The following is a 21,277-nucleotide window of genomic DNA, read 5'->3' as shown; positions in this document are numbered from 1 at the left end:
CTATTTAAAACTATAAACATACAGTACCAACGTGTTTCCTAATGTTTTGATGAAAAATCATAGGAAAGGTCTGTCATGGTACAAGCCGAAGTCACAAAGCTAAGTGTCTGTGTCCCTGGAGAAGGGGAAGAGACTATCACTGAGGGATAATTGAAAGAGACTTAACCTTTGTCTGCAATGTTCTGATGTGATCAAACAGTTATAAAGCACTAGTAAGCGCTATGTAAGAAATGTACTTAAACATTCATGTGTCATTAAAAATTAAGTTAGAAATAGTCATTTGCTCGTACCAAGAAGAACTCTGGCTGGGAGAGTAGAAATTCTGATACTTTATGAGCAGCGTATCTCAACTCCGGCCAACTGCACTCAAGACCACTTGGAGCCTTAGGGATAAAAAGGATATTAGTCCCATCACACCCAGCAATTCTGATGTAACTGGTGAGTGCCTCTGATCTTGGTGCTTTTCAAAGGCTTCCAAGGTGATTCTAGTGGACAGGCAGGGCTGAGAACCCAAGATTTAGAGCAGCAGGCTCTGGAAAATTGTCACAGACAGTAGGACACTGAGGAGACATAATGATGCAGTCTCCTGGATTGGATGCTGGAACAAAAAAGAACATTAGTGAAATCCAAATAAAGTCTATAATTTAGTTAATAGTGTGTCCTCACATTAATCTCTCAGTTTTGATAAATGGACCCTAGTTATGTAAGACATGAACATGAGGGAAGCAGGGTAAAGGGTATAGGGGAACTCTGTACTCTCGCTACAACTCTTCTGTGAATCAAACTATTATTAAATAAAAAAGCCTTACATATCTTGGATAATTGTTCTGGTTATGTTTTAATTTTTTTGAAGTATAGTCAGTTTACAGTGTAGTATCAATTTCTGGTGTACAGCTTCTTGCTCAATTAAAAAAAAAACTTTCAGAGGGCAGAGATCAAGATAGCAGAGTAAGATGTGGAGCTCACCTCCCCCAACAAACACATCAAAAATACATCTACATGTGGAATAATTCTCACAGAAAACCAACCGAAAGCTGGCAGATCTCTTATATAAACAAAGCTGCAAGAAAAATCTCCACATAACCAAATAAGATGAAAAAATAAAAGGAATTGGAACAGAACCTGTGGCTCAGGGAGAACTGTGAAGGAAGAAAGTTTCTCTTGCCCTGGAAACCCTTTCACTGGCTGGGAGGTCCCACAGGGCAGATGGTGTGCTGGAGGGCCTGGACCCTGAGAGGAGTGTGCAGGTGCTAGCTTGCTGGCAATCAGGGCAGAGAGAGACTGGTACTTACAGCTACCATGTCATCACACTTTCCAGCCCAAAATATGTGCTGCTAGTATGTTTTAGCAGATAGATCCTAGAAGAAGTTCAGTTGCATGAAGATACCCTGAGGGCCTGGAGTGTGGTCCAGGCCACCATTGTTAATGTGTGGAGGATGAGGCACAGATCCCCCATAGGAATCCCATCATCAGCACACGCAGGGTGGGACGCGGGTCTCCCATAAGACCTCCACTGTCAGCATGCTCATGGTGGGACACCCAGCTGTGGTGGGCTTTGTGAGGGCTCATGCATTGGGGGTGGGGCTGACATTGGAGCTGAGTTCAGGGACAGGTCCAGGAGCAATGGACTTTGTTGGCCCACAAACAGGGTGGTGGGTGGTGTAACACAGAATCGCACATCCCCTGTGTGCAGCCCCTGGGGAGGAATATGCAGCAGTTCCTTTCCCAGCGGGAGGGCTCCAGTCCCACTTACCTCACGCCGCAGCTGAGAGCCAAATGTGGGGGCTTCTACTCCAACAACTGGGGAACAGACCCTGTGTCTGACAAGGTTGTGACAGCCACAGAGCAAAGAGGAGGCCCAGACCAACATACAGTGAATGCTCTAATCACAACACCAATCACCAGCCCCCACCCCAATCAAGGGGACAATGGCTAGCACACTCTGAGAAAAGACATGGCTGGCATTCATACCAAAAACAGCCCTCGGCCAAAAGTATTGGACTCGTGCAGTCTATACAGGGATGCTCCCACATAAAAACACCCCTTCAAGACCACAGTAGATAATTGTCTCTCTTAAATTCATAGAGTTAGAGAAACTTAAGTAAAATGAAAAAGCAGAGGAACTATTCCCAATTAAAAGACCAAGAGAAATCTCCTAGAAGAACAATGAAAAGACCACTCCACTCTACCAGATCCCAAGTTCAAAAAGGAGGTAGTGAAAATGCTAAAGGAATTAAGAAAGATTATTGATAGAAATGCAGATTACTTTAACAAGTAACCAGAAACTATAAAAAGGAACCAATCAAAACCACACAACTCAATTGCTGAGATTAAAACCAACCTACAAGCAATGAATAGCAGACTAAATAATGCAGAAGAATGAATAAGTGAACTGGAAGATAGAATGATGGAAATTACTCAATCAGAACAGCACACAGAAAAAGAAATAAAAAAAATGAAAGCAACATCCAAGAACTATAGGATAATATAATGTGTGCCAACATATGCATAATAGTGGTTCCAGAAGCAGAAGAAAGAAAAAGGGCTAAAAAATGTATTTGAAAAAAATTATGTCTGAAAACTTTGCAAACCTAAAGAAGGAAACAGATACCCAAGTACAGGAAGCACAAAAGGTTTGAAACAAGGTCAACCCAAACAGACCAAAACCCAAAGCATAATTAAAATGGCCAAAGTTAAAGATAAAGAGAGGATTCTAAAGGCAGCAAGAGGAAAAACAAAGAGTCAGTTACAAGGGAAACCTCCCCTCATAAGTTGATTTCTCTACAGAAACTTTGCTTGCCAGAAGGAAGTGGCATGATAAATTCAAAGTCCTGAAAGGGGTAAAACCTGCAACCTAGGACACTCTACCCAGAAATATTACCATTTAGAATAGGAGGAGAAACTAAGAATTTCTCACATAAGCAAAAACTAAAAGAATGCAGCAATACTAAACCTAATCTAAAAGAAGTATTGAAAGGTCTTCTCTAAATGGAAAAGAGAAAGAATCTATAGGAAAAGGAAAAACAATGTAAAAGAATTGAAGATCACTTAAGCTGCTACATAGATTAAAAACAATCCAAAATTTTTTGTGAAATAGATTGTAACTACAATGAACAGCAAAAGGATAAAATAAAGGTATAAAATAGGACACTGAGAGGGGAGTAAAAAACACAGATCCTTTAGAATGTTTTTGAACTTGTATGATTATCATTCTAAAGAAAGTAGATCTAGTTATGCATTAACATACTTGGAAATCAGGGTAACTACAAACCAAAAAAATACAATAAAGTCACAAAAACTAAAAAGGAAGGAACTCAAGCATAATACAAAAGAAAACCATCAAACTACAAAAGGAAAAACAAAAAGAAGAACTACAAAGTCAACTGGAAAACAAGGCTTAAAATGGCAATAAATACATACTCAATAATAACTTTAAATGTCAATGGGCTACATGTCTCAATCTAAAGACACAGAGTGGCAGATTGGATGAAAAAAAAAGAACCTTCAACATGTTGCCTACAACAGTCTCACTTTATGCTGAAAGACACACATAGGTTGAAAGTGGGAGAATGGAAAAAGATATTCCATGCAAATGGAGACAAGAAAGCAGGGATAGCAATATGCACATAAGACAAAAATAGACTTTAAATCAAAGTCCATAAAGGAAGACAAAGAAGGACACTATATAATGATAAAGGGATCCGTAGAAGAAGAGGATATTATACCCATTAACATGTATGTACCCAATATAGGAGCACCTAAACATATAAAACAAATACTAACAGACATAAAGGGAGAAACTGAGAGGAATACAATAGCATACAACTTTAACATCCTGCTGACATCAATGGAAAGATCCTCCAGACAGAAAATCAATAAGCAACAGAGATCCTAAGTGACAGAACAGTTGGCAATAATTGATATCTACCAGGCACTACATCCAAAAAACCCCCAGAATTCGCATTTTCAAATGCACATGGGACAGTCTCTTGGGATGACCCCATACTAGGTCACAAAACAAGCCTCAACAAATTTAAGAGGCCAAAACTTATTTCAAACATCTTTTCTGACCACAAAGTATGAAACTAGAAATCAACCACAGAAAGAAGAATGAGAGAAAAATGAACTTGTGGAGACTAAACAACATGCTTAAAAAAAGAAAAAGTCAATGATGAAATCAAAGAGGAAATTAAAAAGTACCTTGAGACAAATGACAATGAAAACACAACCACAAAAAATCTATGGGATGAAGCAAAAGCAGTCCTAAGAGGGAATTTCATAGCAATACAGGCTTTTCTCAAAAAAGAAGAACAATCTCAAATAAACAATCTAATCTACCACCTAAAAAAATCAGAAATAGAGGATCAAACAAAATTCAAAGTTAGCAGAAGGAAAGAAACAATAAAGATCAGGGAGGCAGTGAATAAAATACAGATTAAAAAACAATAGGAAATATAAATCAAACCAAGACTTGGTTTTTTGAAACAGTAAATAAAATCAACCAACCTCTGGCCAGGCTCACCAAGAAGAAAAGAGAGAGGACACAAATAAACAAAGTAAGAAATGAAGAGAAGAAATTACAACCAACACCACAGAAATACAAACAACCATAAGAGAATACTATGGACAATTATGTGGCAACAAACTGGACAACCTAGAAGAAATGGACAACTTTCTAGAAACACACAGTTCACCAAAACTGAATCAAGAAGAAATAGATAAGTTGAACAGACTGATCACTAGATGTGAAATAGAATCAGTAATAAAAAAGCCTCCCTGCAAATCAAAATTCAGGACCAGATGGCTTCACTGGGGAATTCTACCAAATACACAAAGAAAAACTTATACTGATCCTTCTCAAACACTTCCAAAAGATGGAAGAGGAGCGAATACTCTCAAACTCATTCTATGAAACCACCATCACCTTGATACCAGAGCCAGAAAAAGACACTACCAAAAAAGAAAATTGCAGGCCAATATATTTGATGAATATAATTGCAAAAATTCTAAATGAAACATTAGCAAACAGAATCTAACAACACATAAAAAGGATCACACACTACAATCAAGTTGGATTCCACCTAGGGACACAAAGATGGTTCAACATATATGACTCAATCAATGTGATACATCACATCAAAAGAAAGGACAAAAATCACATGATCATCTCCATAGATGCAGCAAAAGCATTTGATAAAATTCACCATCCATTCATGATAAATCTCTTACCAAAGTAGATAAAAAAGGAATATATCTCAACATAACAAAAACTAATAACTTAGATGATTGATTTACTGAATATGTGTAAGCACATTTGACTGTCCTTTACGACTGGATTACTACATTCTGTGAATTCTTATTTTGTGGTTGGTTTTATTCCTTTGATAACTATGTAAGTTTAAAAGGCTAAAGCTCTAAAGTGTCCTTAGAAATAATGAACAGTACATATATGTAAATTTAAAAAATGTACACATCATGTTGTATATATGTATTTATGTGCAATACATTGTATATGTGCAGTCAAACTGTATCAATTTTACCTAGTAAAACTGAAAAATGAAACAAAATAAAATTCACACACACACATACAAAAAGCTATTTATGACAAATTTAGAGCCAATATAACACTCAATGGTGAAAAGCTGAAAGTCTTCCCACTAAAATCGGGAACAAGACAAGGATGCCCACTTTCACCAATACCATTCAACATAGTATTGGAAGTCCTACCCATAGCAATCAGACAAGAAAAGGAAATAAAAGGGATCCAAATTGGAAGAGAAGAGGTAAAACTGTCACTATATATGGATGCCATGATACTATATATAGAAAAACCTAGACTCCACACAACAAATATTAGAGCTGATAAATGAATTCAGCAAAGTAGCAGGATACAAGATTAACATACAGAAATCTGTTGCATTTCTTTACACTAACAATAAAAGATCAGAAAGGGAAAGTGAAAAAAATCTCTTTTAAAATCACATCCAAAAAAAAATAATAACTTCTATGGGCTTAATAGATACACAGTACTATATATAAAATAGTAGATAATTTACTGTATAGCACAGGGTACTATATTCAATATCTTGTAATAACCTATAACGAAAAAGAATATGAAATATATATGTAAATGAATCACTTTTCTGTATACCTGAAACTAACCAACATTGTAGATCAACTGTACTTCAAAAAAAAAAAAATCTTTCAGGGATTGGCCAAGATGGCAGAGTAGAAAGACTTTGAGCTCACTTCCTCTCATGAGCACAGCAAAATCATAATTACCTGTAGAACAGCCATCAAAGAAAAGGCTGGAACATAAAACTAAAAGCTAGTTCTTTGAAAAGATAAACAAAATTGATAAATCTTTAGCCAGACTCATCAAGAAAAAAAGGGAGAGGGCCCAAATCAATAAAATTAGAAATGAAAAAGAAGTTACAGCCAACACCACAGAAATGCAAAGGATCATAAGAAGCTACGATGAGCAGCTATATACAAATAAAATGGATAATCTAGAAGAAATGGACAAATTCTTAGAAAGGCACAATCTCCCAAGATTAAACCAGGACGAAATAGAAAATATGAACTAACCAATTACCAGTACTGAAATTGAATCAGTAATTTAAAAACTCCCAACAAAAAAAAAAGGCCAGGACCAAATGGTTTCACAGGTGAATTCTACCGAATATTTAGAGAAGAGTTACCGCCTATCTTTCTGAAACTATTCCAAAAATCTGCAGAGGAAAGACTACTCCCAAACTCATTCCATGAGGCCAGCATCACCCTGATACCAAAACCAGACAAAGATAACACAAAAAAAGAAACTTACAGGACAATATCCCTGATGAACATAGATGCAAATCCTCAACAAAATACTAGTAAACTGACTCCAAAAACACGTTAGAAGAATCATATACCATGATCATGCAGGATTTGTCCCAGGGATGCAAGGATTTTTGAATATCTGCAAATCAATCAGTGTGATACAACACATTAACAACCCCGCGGTCATCTCAATAGATGTAGAAAAATCTTTTGACAAAACTCAACATCCATTTATAATAAAAACTCTCCAGAAAGTGGGCATAGATGGAACATCCCTCAACAATATGGGACATATATAGTAAGCAATGAACTTCAAATCCAGTTCTCCTGATGTGCAAAACTAGGGCCCTTCCTGTTACTTCACCTTTGTCCCTGTACTTGACGAGCAGGTGTCCTTGTAAATGGAACTTGTCTCTGCGGTAAGGAGGGCCCAGAACTTAAATCGTGGTTCCTTGTAACTCCCACCGTTTCTGCTGAGGAAAATTTCTCATCTTCCACTACTTATAAGGGATGGGCTCTGTGAGAGGGCACCAATCTGCCAGCTGCTAACACTTCACAGAAGGCAATCATACTGTTGAATTTGTAAATTCTGGACCTACTTCCCTGAAGTGTGCTGGGCCCTATCCCTGCTGGTGCTCTTGGCTCATGAGGGTTTTGCCCCAGTTCCTCTGGAGGGCTCGGGCCTCTCTTAGTTGATCAGGTGTTCAGCTGAGATAAATAGGTCATGTTGCCATGAAATTTCCCCAGTGTTGGTGCCATGCCCCAGCCCCCTACCCCCCAGACTGACAGACCACTCAAGGGCCTGAGGATCTACCAGCCCAACACTGATCATCATATTTAGGGTTGGTCTGGGTAAAAATGGCCTTGGGGAAAAGCCATGGCTTCTAAAATCAGTCACAGTAAAGTGCCTCTGATTCATCTCCCTTGAGGAGAGAAAGACTCCTGGCCTGTGGCCTTGAGGTGGATGTTTTATGGGAAGATGGGAGCAGTGGATCTCAGCCTGGCTGTCAGCAGAATCACCTGGTGCCCCCACACCCACTGGGATCTAATTGACTTGAGAGCCCAGACATGAGTATTTTAAAAAGTGCCCAAAATGGCCTTAATAAACAGCCAGGGTTGGGGAATCCAGGGCTGGAGGAAAAGGGAGAAGGAACCCTGAGGTCAGTGGATGGGATTGGTTATGTTTGCTAAGTCAAGAAACTTTGTAGAGAGGAGAGTGACTTGCCCATGGTTTTGCATATTGTTGGCAAACTGAAGTTAAGTTTCAGCTGAGCCAAGATCTATGGACCACCTTGAATGTGCTGGCTGAGGAAGGAAAAGGGGATGAAGGGGTGATCGCTCCCAGCTACCCACCCAGCTGTCACGGGGAGCAGGAGAGAAGGGCCAAGTCCAAACCCAGGGCTCCGTGAGAGAAGATGGGGGAGGCGGTGCCCAGCTCCCACCATGGTCTCCTCCCACCGAGTCTGCCTACATATGGCTGTAAATCTGGTGCACTGAGTGACTGTCTCCTTTGAACAGCCTCTCCTTGGAGGGGCATGATGGTACAGTAGTTGATCACATAAGGCCTGGAAGCAAACTGCCCAGGTTAACCCAAGCTCTAGTGCTTTCTCGCTGTGTGACCCAGGGCACATTACATAACCTCTCTGTGCTTCAGTTTCCTCCTCTGTAAAATGGGGCTAATGAGTGCATATACACCACAGGGTCGGGAGGGTTAAATGAGTCAGCGCCTGCCTACAAAGTGCTGAGCACAGTGCCTGGCCCCTCACACACACACATTCAACGTCAGCTCCTGTTGTTAGACCTGCAGTTTCAACACTCACGCCTCCTGGCTGTAAGGGAGAGAAGTTTCTCTGCAAAACAACTCCATCCTACTGATGCATAAGCAGTCTATAATGCCAGGGCGGCCCACTTACCACCTTTAGCCACCTCTCTCCTCCACCCGCAGCCACCTGCTCCCAGATGCGTCTGTGTAACCCAGCAGGACCCTACGGGGCCTTCCCAGGACAGACTCCCTCATGTCCTCCATCTGCCTCCTGTTAATAGAAAGAGTTTAGCCTTAGGCCTTCCCTGAGTGCCAAAGAATAAGTCAGAGAAACGAGAAAATTTAAAAAAACGAAGCAAAACAGTCAAGCAAGACAAAATAATAGTTTAGCCATTAAAGTCAAGGACCTTTGGTTCCTCTTTATGGGCTACAGGTAATAGTCTGAGCTGTGTCCCTTGAGCTGTTTGGCAGAGACGGATACTCTCACCAGGTGGAAGAAGTTAACTGTATGATTCCCCACAAGCACGCAGACCCCAGACAGGTTGGAGCCAGAAGGTTAACGATCTTGACTCCCAATTACCTCCCCACCAACCAATCAGAAGGATGTCCACAAGGCGATCATACTCCCCACAACCCTCTCCCTCACCTGTCTTTAAGCACCTTTCCCTGAACGCCATCATGGAGTTCAAGCCTTCTGAGCATTAGCTGCCTGGACTCCTTGCGTGGAGTCCTGCAACAAACGCTGCATTTTCCTTCACTACAACTGGTGTCAGGAGATTGGCTCTACTGTGGGCAGGCAAGGGGACCTAGAATTGGTTCAGGAACACCTGGGCTTAGCTCCATCTACAACCTACAGCCACTCTACCTGTGCTCAGCTCTCGCCTGGACCCAGGTCCCATTTTGTGCCTAGTTCTTGTCCAAGCCCTGGTCCATAGACTCACCTGTCACCACCTTGAGCCTATGTTAGGGAAGCATGCTCTTCTTAATAACCAAGGGCAGGTATATGCAGAGTGAACCTCAGCAGGAAGGAGGCACAGATTCCTATGCCTGAAGGGGAAGGCGCATGGATGAGCTGGGATGGTGATGTGTCCACCGAGTCAAGAGGTTCGCAGTGAGCAGTCTGCAGCAATGGGTGGGAGCTGGCCTCCAAAAAGGAGCAAAGAAAACCATCGCATAAGCAGGGAGTGAGAACTTTCCAACTCCCCTTGCCTCATCTCACTCTCCCAGAGTAGCCCACCCTGGAGAGGGCAGAAACTGCGGTTAGCAAGAGGGGGAGGAAGAGCAACGCAGCAAAGAAGAGAGAGGGAGAAGCCCTCCCTCCCAATTGTGGGCTGAACTGTGTCCCCCCAGACTGCTGTTGAAGCCCCAGTCCCTGGTAGAACATGACTATATTTGGAGGTAGGACTGTTAAAGATGTGATTAGGTTAAGGTACGGTTGTTAGGGTGAGTCGTAATACAATGTGACTGGTGTCCTTGCGAGAAGAGGACATTGGGCGCTAAAGAGACACCAGGGGTGCAGGTGCACAGAAGAAAGACCATGTGGGGACACAGCGAGAAGGTGGCCATCTGCACACCAGGGAGAGAGGCCTCGACAGAAACTAAACCTGCAGACACCCTGACATGCGAATTCCAGCATCTAGAACTGTAAGAAAGTAAATTTCTGTTATTAAGAAACCCAGTCTGGGGTGTTTTGTCAAAGCAGCCCTAGCAAACTAATGTACCTCCCCAGCTGGACACTTTTTAAGGGCTCTGTCACTTCATATCCTGCAATTTCTTTTGTGTCCTCACTAAGAATTATTTAAAATTGTCCCTGGCCCTGGGGGAGTCCTTGAAAGGAGGAGCCTCGTGCTGGGTGGGGGTGCTGCAGTTGGGGGTGCATGGCCAGCCGTCTCCCACACAGGCTGAAGGCACAGGGAGGATGGTGAGGTAGATGCTCCCCTGGGAGCATGGCTCAGACTGCCCTCTCTCTCACGGCTGCTCTGCTGAGCTGACTCCCCAGGTTAAGCAGCGATGGAGTTCACAGCCAATGGTGGGCAGAGAGGGGGACTCTGCCGGGTTGCTTTCTGCACCAGCGGTCAGATCAGCCTCTGAAATTCTGCATTACTGACAGGTTTTATCACGTGGTGAGTTCAAGTAAACTCAGCAGAGTGCCAGTTGCACACTGAGCCCTCTGCTAGGCACATGCTGCTAGGACCTAAGTCCAGAAACCATAAAACCCCTAGTGGAAAACAAGGGCAGAACACTCTGACACAAATCGCAGCAATATTTTTTGGGTCTGTCTCCTAAACCAAAGGAAATGAAGCCAAAAAAACCAAAAAACAAAAACAAATGGGACTTACATAACCTTAAAAGCTTTTGCACAGCAAAGGAAACCATTGATAAAATGAAAAGGCAACTTATTGAATGGGAGAAAATATTTGCAAATGATATGACTGATAAGAAATGAATATCAAATTATATAAATAGTTCATACAACTCAACATCAAAAAAGCTCCATTAAAAATGAGCAGAAGACCTGACTAGACATTTTTCCAGTCTCCACTCCCAGTCGTCTTTCTTCGCCACGTCCCAACCAAAGCTCCTTGTGTACCTGTGTTAGTCAGGGCTCTTTCAGTTGCAAGTGACAGAAAACCAATTCAAACTGCATAAACAAATAGGAAGTTATCTACTAACTCCTATAAATAGAAAGTTCTAAAGGGTGTAAGTGGCTTAAGGATTCAAGGGCTCAAGTGACAACAGCAGTAATATGGCTCTTTATTCTCTCTCCTCATAGCCTGCTTTCCTCTTTGTTGGTTTCATTCTCAGACAGACTTTCCTTAGATCAAGGAACCCTAGACTTGAATCCAAAGGAGCCTGGTAAGATTTGACCAAGACTCTGATTGGCTCTTCTTGTGTCCTGTGCCCGTTTCTGAACTAATCACTGTTACCCAAAAGGTGGGTATTGTGGTTGGCTGGGCCATCATCATGTGCACAGCCTTGCAGCAGGGAGGGGTTATCCACATGGGATAGGCTCTCATTTTTTAGGAAGGGTTCTGCTAGCAGGAGAAAAGAGAAGGAGAAAGGATTCAGGGCAAACAGAACTTACAGTTGCCACAATCTGCTCCAGGGCTAAATAGGGCAGAACTGTTACTATCGCAGACCTCTCCTTACATGTCCCCATGACCTTCCTCTGACCTGTGCTGAAACAGAAATCATCATGAATTATGACAGCTACGATCAAACCTGCCACCATCCACAAAGGCAAGCTCAGTAAATTCCAGGAAGTAGAACTACTTTAGACTTTCTTTGCTCTCCATGCAATACAAATAAAAGTGGATAAAACTAGAAGCAAAAATCCCTAGTATTTACAATTTAAAAAATAAACAAAACCAAATTTTGTTCTTCTGGTTTCTGGTCTAGCATGTAAGGAGCTTGGAAGTTGCCTCAATCCTAATAACAAATAAAAAGCTGAACAAACTGAAAAATCAACAACTCTTCTTAGATCTCTCAGAGAAGGGAGGTCGAAGGGCAAACCACTGCCCCCCAAATTGAAGGGGCAGAGAATCACAACATAGTAGAGCAGAACCCTCTATGGGAACCAGTACCAAGTTAGGAAAACTTGAACTGTAATCAATGATTGCTTGAAGGCTTAGTGTGGACAAATTTGTGAGTTAGAAACTTCCACTCTGTGAAAGATACAAAAGGATGAGAAGACAAGCCATAGACTGGGAGAAAATATTTGCCAAAATCATATCTCCCAAGGGACTGCTGTCCAAAGTATGCAAAGAACTCTTAAAACTCAATGATAAGGAAACAACTTGATTAAAAAATGGACAAAAGACCTAAACAGACATCTCAACCAAAAAGATATTCTGATGGTAAGTAAGCATATGAAAAGATGCTCCACATCATATGCCATTAGGGAAAAGCAAATTGAAACAATGAGATCCCACTACACCTCAATTAGAATGGCCAGACTCCAGAACACTCACAACATCACATGCTGGTGAGGATGCAGAGTATCAGGAACTCCTATTCATTGCTGGTGGGAATGCAAAATGGTACAGTCACTTTGGAAGACAGTCTGGGGGTTTCTTACAAAACTAGCATACTCTTACCAGCATCACACTCCTCAGTATTTACTCACATAAGTTGGAAGCAGATGTCTACTGTTAATGACTAAATGTTTATATCCTCTCAAAATTTGTGTACTGAAGCCCTAATCCCCAATGTGACAATATTTTAAGATGGAACCTTTGGGAGGTAATTAGTTTTAGATGTAGCCGTGATGGTGGGGTCCTCATGATGGGATTAGTGCCCTTATAAGGAGAGACTAGATCACCACTGGTGAGGATGTAGCAAGAAGGCAGCTGTCTACAAGCCAGGAAGAGGGCTCTCACCAGAACCTGACCATGCTAGCACTCTGATCTTGAACTTCTAGCCTCCAGAACTCTGAGGAATAAATGTCTGTTGTTTAAACACCCAGTCTATGGCATTTTGTTATAGCAGCCCTAGCTGACTTAGACATCCATATGAAAATCTGCCAACAAATGTTTATAGCAGCTTTATTCATAATTGCTAAAACTTGGAAGCAACCAACATGTTCTTCAGAAAGTGAATGGATAAATAAACTGTGGTACCTCCATATAACAGAATATTTTTCAGTGCTAAAAAGAAATGAGACATTAAGTTACTATAAGATATGGCTAAATCTTAAATGCATCTCAGTAAATGAAAGAAGTCAATCTGAAAAGTCTACATAACCAAATGATTCTATATAACATTATAGAAAGAGCAAACTATGGAGATAGTAAAAAGACTAGTGGTTGATTAGGTTAGCTAATGGTTCATCTTTTTTACCTCAAAGAAGCAGCTCTCAGATTTATTAATTTTATCATTTGCCTAATCTAAAGATTCACTAACATTTGCTGTATTTATTTATTTATTTATTCCTCAATAAGAGACTAATATTCTTAGATCCAGACTAAGAGGCTTGTATGATGTTACTTTGCTCCATCCTATACAAATCATTTTGAAAATCTGGATGAAACAGATAATTTTATAAGTGAATATAAATTCCCCAAATTTATCCCCAAATAGACAGATCATGTAAGCAGAAAAATTAATAAAGAACAGAGAGGAAATATTGTCCAACAGCTACCAAAAATATCAGGAGACTCAGATGGCTTCACAGGAGAATTCCATGAAAATCTAAAAGGATATTTAACAATAATACTAGTTGTTACCCCAGAGTATAGGAAAATTCTTTTTATGACACATAGCACTAATACCAAAACCCAAAAAAGCACGCAAGAAAACTGCAAACCAATTTCACTTTTGATTATCAATGCAAAGAAATCCCAAAAGAATACACTAACACATTAAAGGCATTTCAAATAAGTGATAAAAATATGAATTATTTAATAGAATTGGTACAATCATTAGCTGTCTGGAAAAATTAACTTGGATCTACATCTCATATTCTGCATCAAAATAAATTCCAAATGGGTCAAACATTTAATTATAAAAATATTATAGGAGACCATGAAAGTTTTTTTCCCCATTTTTCAGAGTAGGGAAGTTCTTTCTCAGTATAACTGCAAACCCAGAATCTATAAGAAACTAATACATTTAAATACATAATTTTAAAAAAATTTCAGTATGGAAAGAAATACCATAAACAAAGCCTGATATATATTGCAAATTATATCACAAATAAAAGCCTTTTAATATTTAAGAACCCCCTACAAAGCCATAAGAAAAAGACCAATAGAAAATGGGCAAAGGATATGAATAGACATGTCACAGAAGAGAAAATACAAGTAGTTTTTAAACAAATGAAAAGATGTTCAACTTCACTTATAAAAATGAAATGCAAATTAAACTACAATGAACTACAATCTCTGCCTGTCAGACTGGCAAAGATAAGAAAGCTGGATAACTGGGAAGGTAGTGAGGGTGGGAAGGAACAGGCTCTGTCACACTCTTACTACTGGGGGTGTAAGTGGGTACAACTTTCCTGAAGAACACTAGCAACATCCTGCAAAAAATTACACAACCCTTTGATCTCACAAATCCACATTTATGAATTTATGTTCCAGGTATACCTGCACATGTATAAGATGACTCATGTTTGATCACAACATTTTGTTATCGTAAATGGTTGTAAATGACCTAAATAATCTAAATAATTATCAGTAGGGGGTTGGCTTAATAAATTGTGGAACATCCATATGAGAAATATTATCAGGTGTTAAAAAGGCATGAGGGAAGGGTATACAGGAACTCTGCACTCTTTTCAACCTTTCTGTAAATCTGAAACTCATCTAAAAGAAAAATAATGAAGTAAACCCCACAACCTGTGGACCCCCAGGTCAGGGGCTGTGCTGTCAAAGAAGTGAAAGAACTACTATCATCCTCAAGGAGCTTGAAATGTATATGAATAAAGTCCAATTCAATTCAAAAGACAGATGGGTACATGGATGGATGGGATAGATAGTACAGTTCTTTCTCACTATAGGAGAGAGACAGACAGACGGACAGATAGACATGAGGCAGCTTTATGTATCTAACATGGAACAATTGCGAATAAATGAAGTGAAAGATGCCACATTCTGAACAATATATACAGTAGGTTACATTGCTATGTTATTGGTAAAATAAAAAAGCAGGGGAGAAGAACATGTATTTGCTTATAAATGCATAGACTATCTATAAAATGGTATTTCAGAAACTGTTAAGATTGATTGCCTGTGGGGAGGGAAACTGGTTAATAGGATGCAAAGACTGTTTTGTTTTACTCCAAATTGTCCTTTATACTTTGTATTTTATACTTCATCATGAATTACTTCTTCAGAATTTTTTTAAATTAAATAATATATTTCATGGAGGGAAGAGTTTACTTTAACCGGGACATTCAGGGAATGCTTCCTGGAAGAAGAGGCATCAGCTGGTTCTTGAAGGATGGTGATGATGGGCCAGAATGTCCTGGGCAAGGGGACTGCATGAACAAAGACATGCAGGTGGGAAGCTGGAGGAAGGAACTGGGGAAAGTCACACAATAGTCTTACTGAAATGTCATCTTTAGTAAAGTGACAGCTAAGGAGGTATATCTATAGGGGTATGTTATGTGGTACAACATGGTGCAGTGAGTAAAAATCAGGTCAAACACCATACTATGTACCAGCTCTATGACCTCGGGAGTTATTTACCTTCTGTAAAATGGACACAAAGGTAGAGCTTCTTAGGGTTTTAGGAAGACTAGATAGGTGAGATAGGCAGAGGTTCTTAGGCCAGGTCTGGCAGCAGGAGGTGCTCAGTAAGTCTCAGCTCCCAGATGACTAGATGGCTCCTAATGCCAGGTCTATCCTGTGGGCAATGAGAAGTCAGGGAAGGTTTTGGTCAGTGGAATGACATCACTAGGGCTGAAATTTAGGAAAAGTCACCTGGTCACCCATGCAGGGTGAGTTGCAAGGGCATAAGATGGGAGTCAAAGAGACCAGAGAGGAGGCTACTGATATAGTCTAGGTGGGAGAAGAGGAAGGACTGGCCCATGTGGGTGCTATGATTAGGGAATGACAGATTTGGTAACAACAGAATATGAAGAAAGAAGGAGACAGATTGAAGGAAATTTGGGGTTTTAAATTTAAGTAACTCAGAGGTTGGTGGCACCTATAAAGGGAACAGAGGTCCTAAAGAATTGAGTAGGTTTGACAGAAAAGATGACTTTTTGGATATGTTTTAGTGTGTGAAGGAATCCAGGTAGATATAATCAGTATGAAATTGGAAATGTGGGAAACTCCAGAAAAATGCTGAGTTTAGAGAAAATACTGGGAGTGATATTAAATAAGACTGCTAGTTGAGAGAGAGTAAGTCCGGTTTGAATTTGTTTAGGGAAAAAGTCCATTTAGGTGTGGATCTGGGAAGTCTAAGGAATGCAGGCATGGCTTGATCCAGGGGCTTGAGCAGTGTCCTCAGGCCTCAGTAACTTATCTCTCTGCCCTCCTATGCTTGGCTTTATTTTCTTACCACCTCTCTGTGTGCAAGATTACCATCAGAAACTCTATCAACTCCAATAGAAACTTCATTTTTTCCCTTTAATTACAAATTTTGCAGAGAAATTCTGGGAAGGCTACATTTGGCCTGGATTAGATCACTTTTACCACAGAAAAGGCAGAACAGCAGAGTGGTATCAAGGGAACTCCTAAGGAGGAGCAGTCATTGAGGTCAAATGCTGAGAGCAAAACTTGTAAAAAAATGAATATACTTTAATATATGTATATTGAACAACCAGAGAACACATATTTCTTCAAAGAAAAAAAAAGATGAAATATACATATACTGATCAATGTAAATATATTAGCTAGCTACCTATTTCTGTGTAAGAAATTACTCCCCATGGTGTTGGGAAAACTGGACAGCAGCATGTAAATCAATGAAGCTAGAACATTCCCTTACACTATACACAAAAATAAACTCAAAATGGATCAAAGACTTAAACATAAGACAAGATACAATAAACCTCCTAGAAGAAAATATAGGCAAAACATTATGACATACATCTCAAAAATGTTCTCCTAGGACAGTCTACCCAAGCAATAGAAATAAAAGCAAGAATAAACAAATGGGACCTAATGAAACTTACAAGCTTCTGCACAGCAAAGGAAATCATAAGTAAAACAAAACAACAACCTATGGAATGGGAGAAAATTTTTGCAAATGAAACCGACAAAGGCTTGATCTCCAGAATATATAAGCAGCTCATATGACTTAATAAGAAAAAAACAAACAACCCAATCCAAAAATGGGCAGAAGACCTAAACAAGCTATTCTCCAAGGAAGAAACATAAATGATCAATAGGCACATGCAAAAGTGCTCAATATCACTAATAATCAGAGAAATGCAAATCAAAACTACAATGAGGTATCACCTCACACCAGTCAGAATGGCCATCATTCAAAAGTCCACAAATGACAAATGCTGGAGAGGCTGTGGAGAAAGGAGAACCCTCCTACACTGCTGGTGGGAATGCAGTTTGGTGCAGCCACTGTGGAAAACAGTATGGAGATTCCTCAAAGACTAGGAATAGACTTACCATATGACCCAGGAACCCCGCTCTTGGGCATATATCCAGAAGGAACCCTACTTCAAAATGACACCTGCACCCCAATGTTCATAGCAGCACTATTTACAATAGCCAAGACATGGAAGCAGCCTAGATGTCCATCAACAGATGACTGGATAAATATGTGGTATATTTATACAATGGAATACTATTCAGCCATAAAAATGACAACACAACACCATTTGCAGCAACATGGATGTTCCTGGAGAATGTCATCCTAAGTGAAGTAAGCCAGAAAGAGAAAGAAAAATACCATATGAGATCGTTCATATGTGGAATCTAAAAAAACCCCATAAATACAAAACAGAAACAGACTCACAGACATAGAATACAAATTTGTGGTTGCCAAGGGGATGGAGGTGGGAAGGGACAGACTGAGATTTCAAAATGTAGAAGAGATAAACAAGGATATACTGTATAGCACAGGGAAATATATACAAGATCTTGTGGTAGCTCACAGAGAAAAAAATGTGACAATGAATATATGTATGTTCATGTATAACTGAAAAATTGTGCTCTACACTGGAATTTGACACATTGTAAAATGACTATAATCCAATTTTAAAAAAAGTTAAAAAAAAAAGAAAAAAAGAAAAGAAATTACTCCCAAGATTTAGGGGATTAAAACAAAACGTATTATCACATTTTCTGAGGGCCACTAATGGGGGTGCAGTTTAGCTGAACCTGCTGTCTCAGAGTCACTCACAAGGCTGCAGTCAAGGTCTTGGCTGAAGCTGTGGTCTCATCCGAAGTCTTAACTAGGGAAGGATCCATTTCCAAGCTTATTCATATAGCTATTGGCAGTATTGTTTCTCACTGGCTGTTGGCCAGAGGCTGTCTTCATTTTTTTGCACTATGGGCCTCACAACATGTCATCTGGCTTTCATGAGTTGAGCAAATGAGAGAGAGAGAGAGAAGGTGAGGGAGAGGGAGAATGAGAGTCACAATCTTCTACAAACTTAACTTGAAAGTGACATCACATCACTTTTCCTATTCATTAGAAGCAAGTCACTAGGTATAGTTCACACTCCAGAAGAGGGGATTATACAAGAGCATGAACACCAGGAGGCAGGGATCACTGGGAGCCAAATCAGAAGCTGCCTACCACACTGAATCTTTAGGAAGAACACCATACACTTGAAAAGGTGAAAACCCTGGAGGCCACATTTTCTAGTAACAAGGCAATATAGCTAGAAAATCAACCATTTGTAAAGTAAAACCATAAAAAACAAGAAACTACATATCAAACCCAAGGGATACAACAGAACCTGTACTTAGAGGACATTTTATAGTATTAATTGGTAATAACATTTAACAAAAAATAATAAAAATAAATGGACCCCACCTTCAAGCTGGGAGACTAATCTTCCTCTACTCCCCAACAGACTTGAGAGCAGCAAGAACAAATGCAGAAATCAATAAACCGGAAAATAATAGAATTAATAAACAACCCAAGTGCTCATTTTATAAAAATAATAAAATAGGCAAATCTCCAATAGCATTAACCAAGAAAATAAGGGAAGGCTTATATCTAACATTAGACTTGGGAAAGGGAATAAAACCACATGAGCAAATGACATTGTTTTCAGGTGAAAGAGAACATTGTTCATTATATTTGCTGACAGATTAGAAAGTCTTTGGGAAATAAACAATGAGTATTTATAGAAAAAGTGAAGAATCAGAAGAGCCAGGCAGATTTCAAGGAGCAGATCCATGGGTGAATTCTGTTGAAAGTTTAAAGCTCAATTTACATGCCATTTATCCCAGAGTTTAGAAATATCCCATTTAATTCTACAAAGACAGCATCACCCTGACTCCCAAATTTTGATCATCACCTTGGCTCCTTAGACAGAGTTCTCTCCTCTGACTTTCAGTTTCCTCTCCCGCTCATTCTCTGAATGCAGTGACTTTCCCCAGGCTTGTGCTGCTGGGAGAGGCGGATGCTGCAGTGCAGACCCAGCAGCTCCAGGACTTGTTCCCTCTTCAGAACCTCCCGTGTCTGCCTTGGGGCTCGGGCAGGGGAATTTGGAAGGTTCAGACATGAGCTGAGGATTTCTGCTGCCTGGGGCTCATTCTCCTGCCTTCTCTAACAGGAGTGAGATTGATTGTAGCTTAGTTGGACCCTGTGGGACCTTCCAGCTCTGCTGAAGAGTTAAGAACACTACAGACAGATTCTCCACTCTGGTCAGAAAAGGCTTTTTAATATTTTTATACCTTCAAAACTTGAAAAAGTAAATTTGAGAGCTCACCAGAGAAGATATCTTTCAAATAGGCTGGGAGAGATAAGTAGAGAAAATTAAGTTTGAGGAAACAGGAAGGAAGGAAGCTAAAATAATAAGTATTAGTATTTACCTCCAGCTTTGTTGAGATTTAACTGACATAACATTGTGTAAATTTAAGGTGTACCAGCATGTTAATTTGATATACATTTATTGCAAAATGATTACTACCATAGCTTGAGCTAACACCTCTATTATGTCCCATAATTACTATTGCTTTTTTTTGTGGTGAGAACATTTAAGATCTACTCTCTCAGCAGCTTTCAAGTACACAATACAGTATTGTTAGCTATAATCACTATGTTGTACGTTAGCTCCCCAGAACTTATTTATCTTATGACTGGAAATCTGTAGCCTTTGATCAGCATTTCTCCCTTTCCCACCACAGCTCAGCCGCTGGTGATGCTACTCTGTTTCTATGAGTTTGGCCTTTATATGTGACATTATACAGTACTTGTCTTTGGCTTATTTCACTTAGCATGATGCCCTCAAGTTTCACCCATGTTGTCCCAAGTGGCAGGATTTCCTTTCTTGTGGCTAATATTCTACTGCGTATGTACACAGCACACCTCTTTTAGCCATTCATCTGCTGATGGACATTTAGGTTGTTTCTATATCTTATCTATTGTGAATAATGCTGCAATGAACATGGGAGTGCAGTTATCTATTTGAGATACTGTTTTCATTTCCTTTGGATATATACCCAGAAGTGGGATTGCTGGATCAAATGCTAGTTCTATTTGTAATTTTTTGAGGATCCTGCATACTGTTTTCCATAGTGGCCGTACCATTTGTGTTTCAATCAACAGTGCTCAGCTGTCTTCATTTCTCTACATCTTTGCCAACACTTGTTACCTCTTATATTTTTGATGACAGTAATTTTAACAAGTGACAGGTGATATCTCATTGTGGTTTTGATTTGCATTTCCCCGATGATTGAGCACCTTTCATGGACCTATTTGTCATTTGTATGTCTTCTTTGGAAAAATTTCTATTCAGTTCTTCTGCCCATTTTTAATTGGATTGCTTATTTCCTATTAAGTTGTATGAATTCTTTGTATATTTTGGATATTAACCCCTTATCAGATATATGATTTACAAATATTTTCTCCCACTCCATAGGTTTACCTTTTCATTTTGTTGACTGTTTCTTTTACTGTCAGAAGATTTTTAGCTTGATGTAGTCCCACTTACTTATTTTTGCTTTTTTTCCCTGCGCTTTTGGTGTCATATCCAAAAAATCATTGCCAAGACTAATGTCAAGGAACTTTTCCTCTATGTTTTCTTCTAGGAGTTTTATGTTTTTAGCT

The 21,277-nt window shown here is 39.7% G+C and overlaps 1 long non-coding RNA gene across 1 annotated transcript in view; it reads right to left on the bottom strand.

Annotated features, from left to right (window-relative positions):
- Positions 1-21,277, bottom strand: part of LOC116282632 (uncharacterized) — an 85,398-nt gene that overhangs the window by 39,149 nt on the left and 24,972 nt on the right. Inside the window, exon 4 of the long non-coding RNA XR_012073608.1 lies at positions 291-383. This is a non-coding gene — a long non-coding RNA (uncharacterized lncRNA). The remainder of the gene's footprint in view (positions 1-290; positions 384-21,277) is intronic.

The sequence above is a fragment of the Vicugna pacos genome, chromosome 1, assembly GCF_048564905.1.
Source record: "Vicugna pacos chromosome 1, VicPac4, whole genome shotgun sequence".
In the NCBI taxonomy this organism is placed as follows: Eukaryota; Metazoa; Chordata; class Mammalia; order Artiodactyla; family Camelidae; genus Vicugna; species Vicugna pacos.
This window is presented reverse-complemented; position numbering and strand designations above follow the sequence as displayed.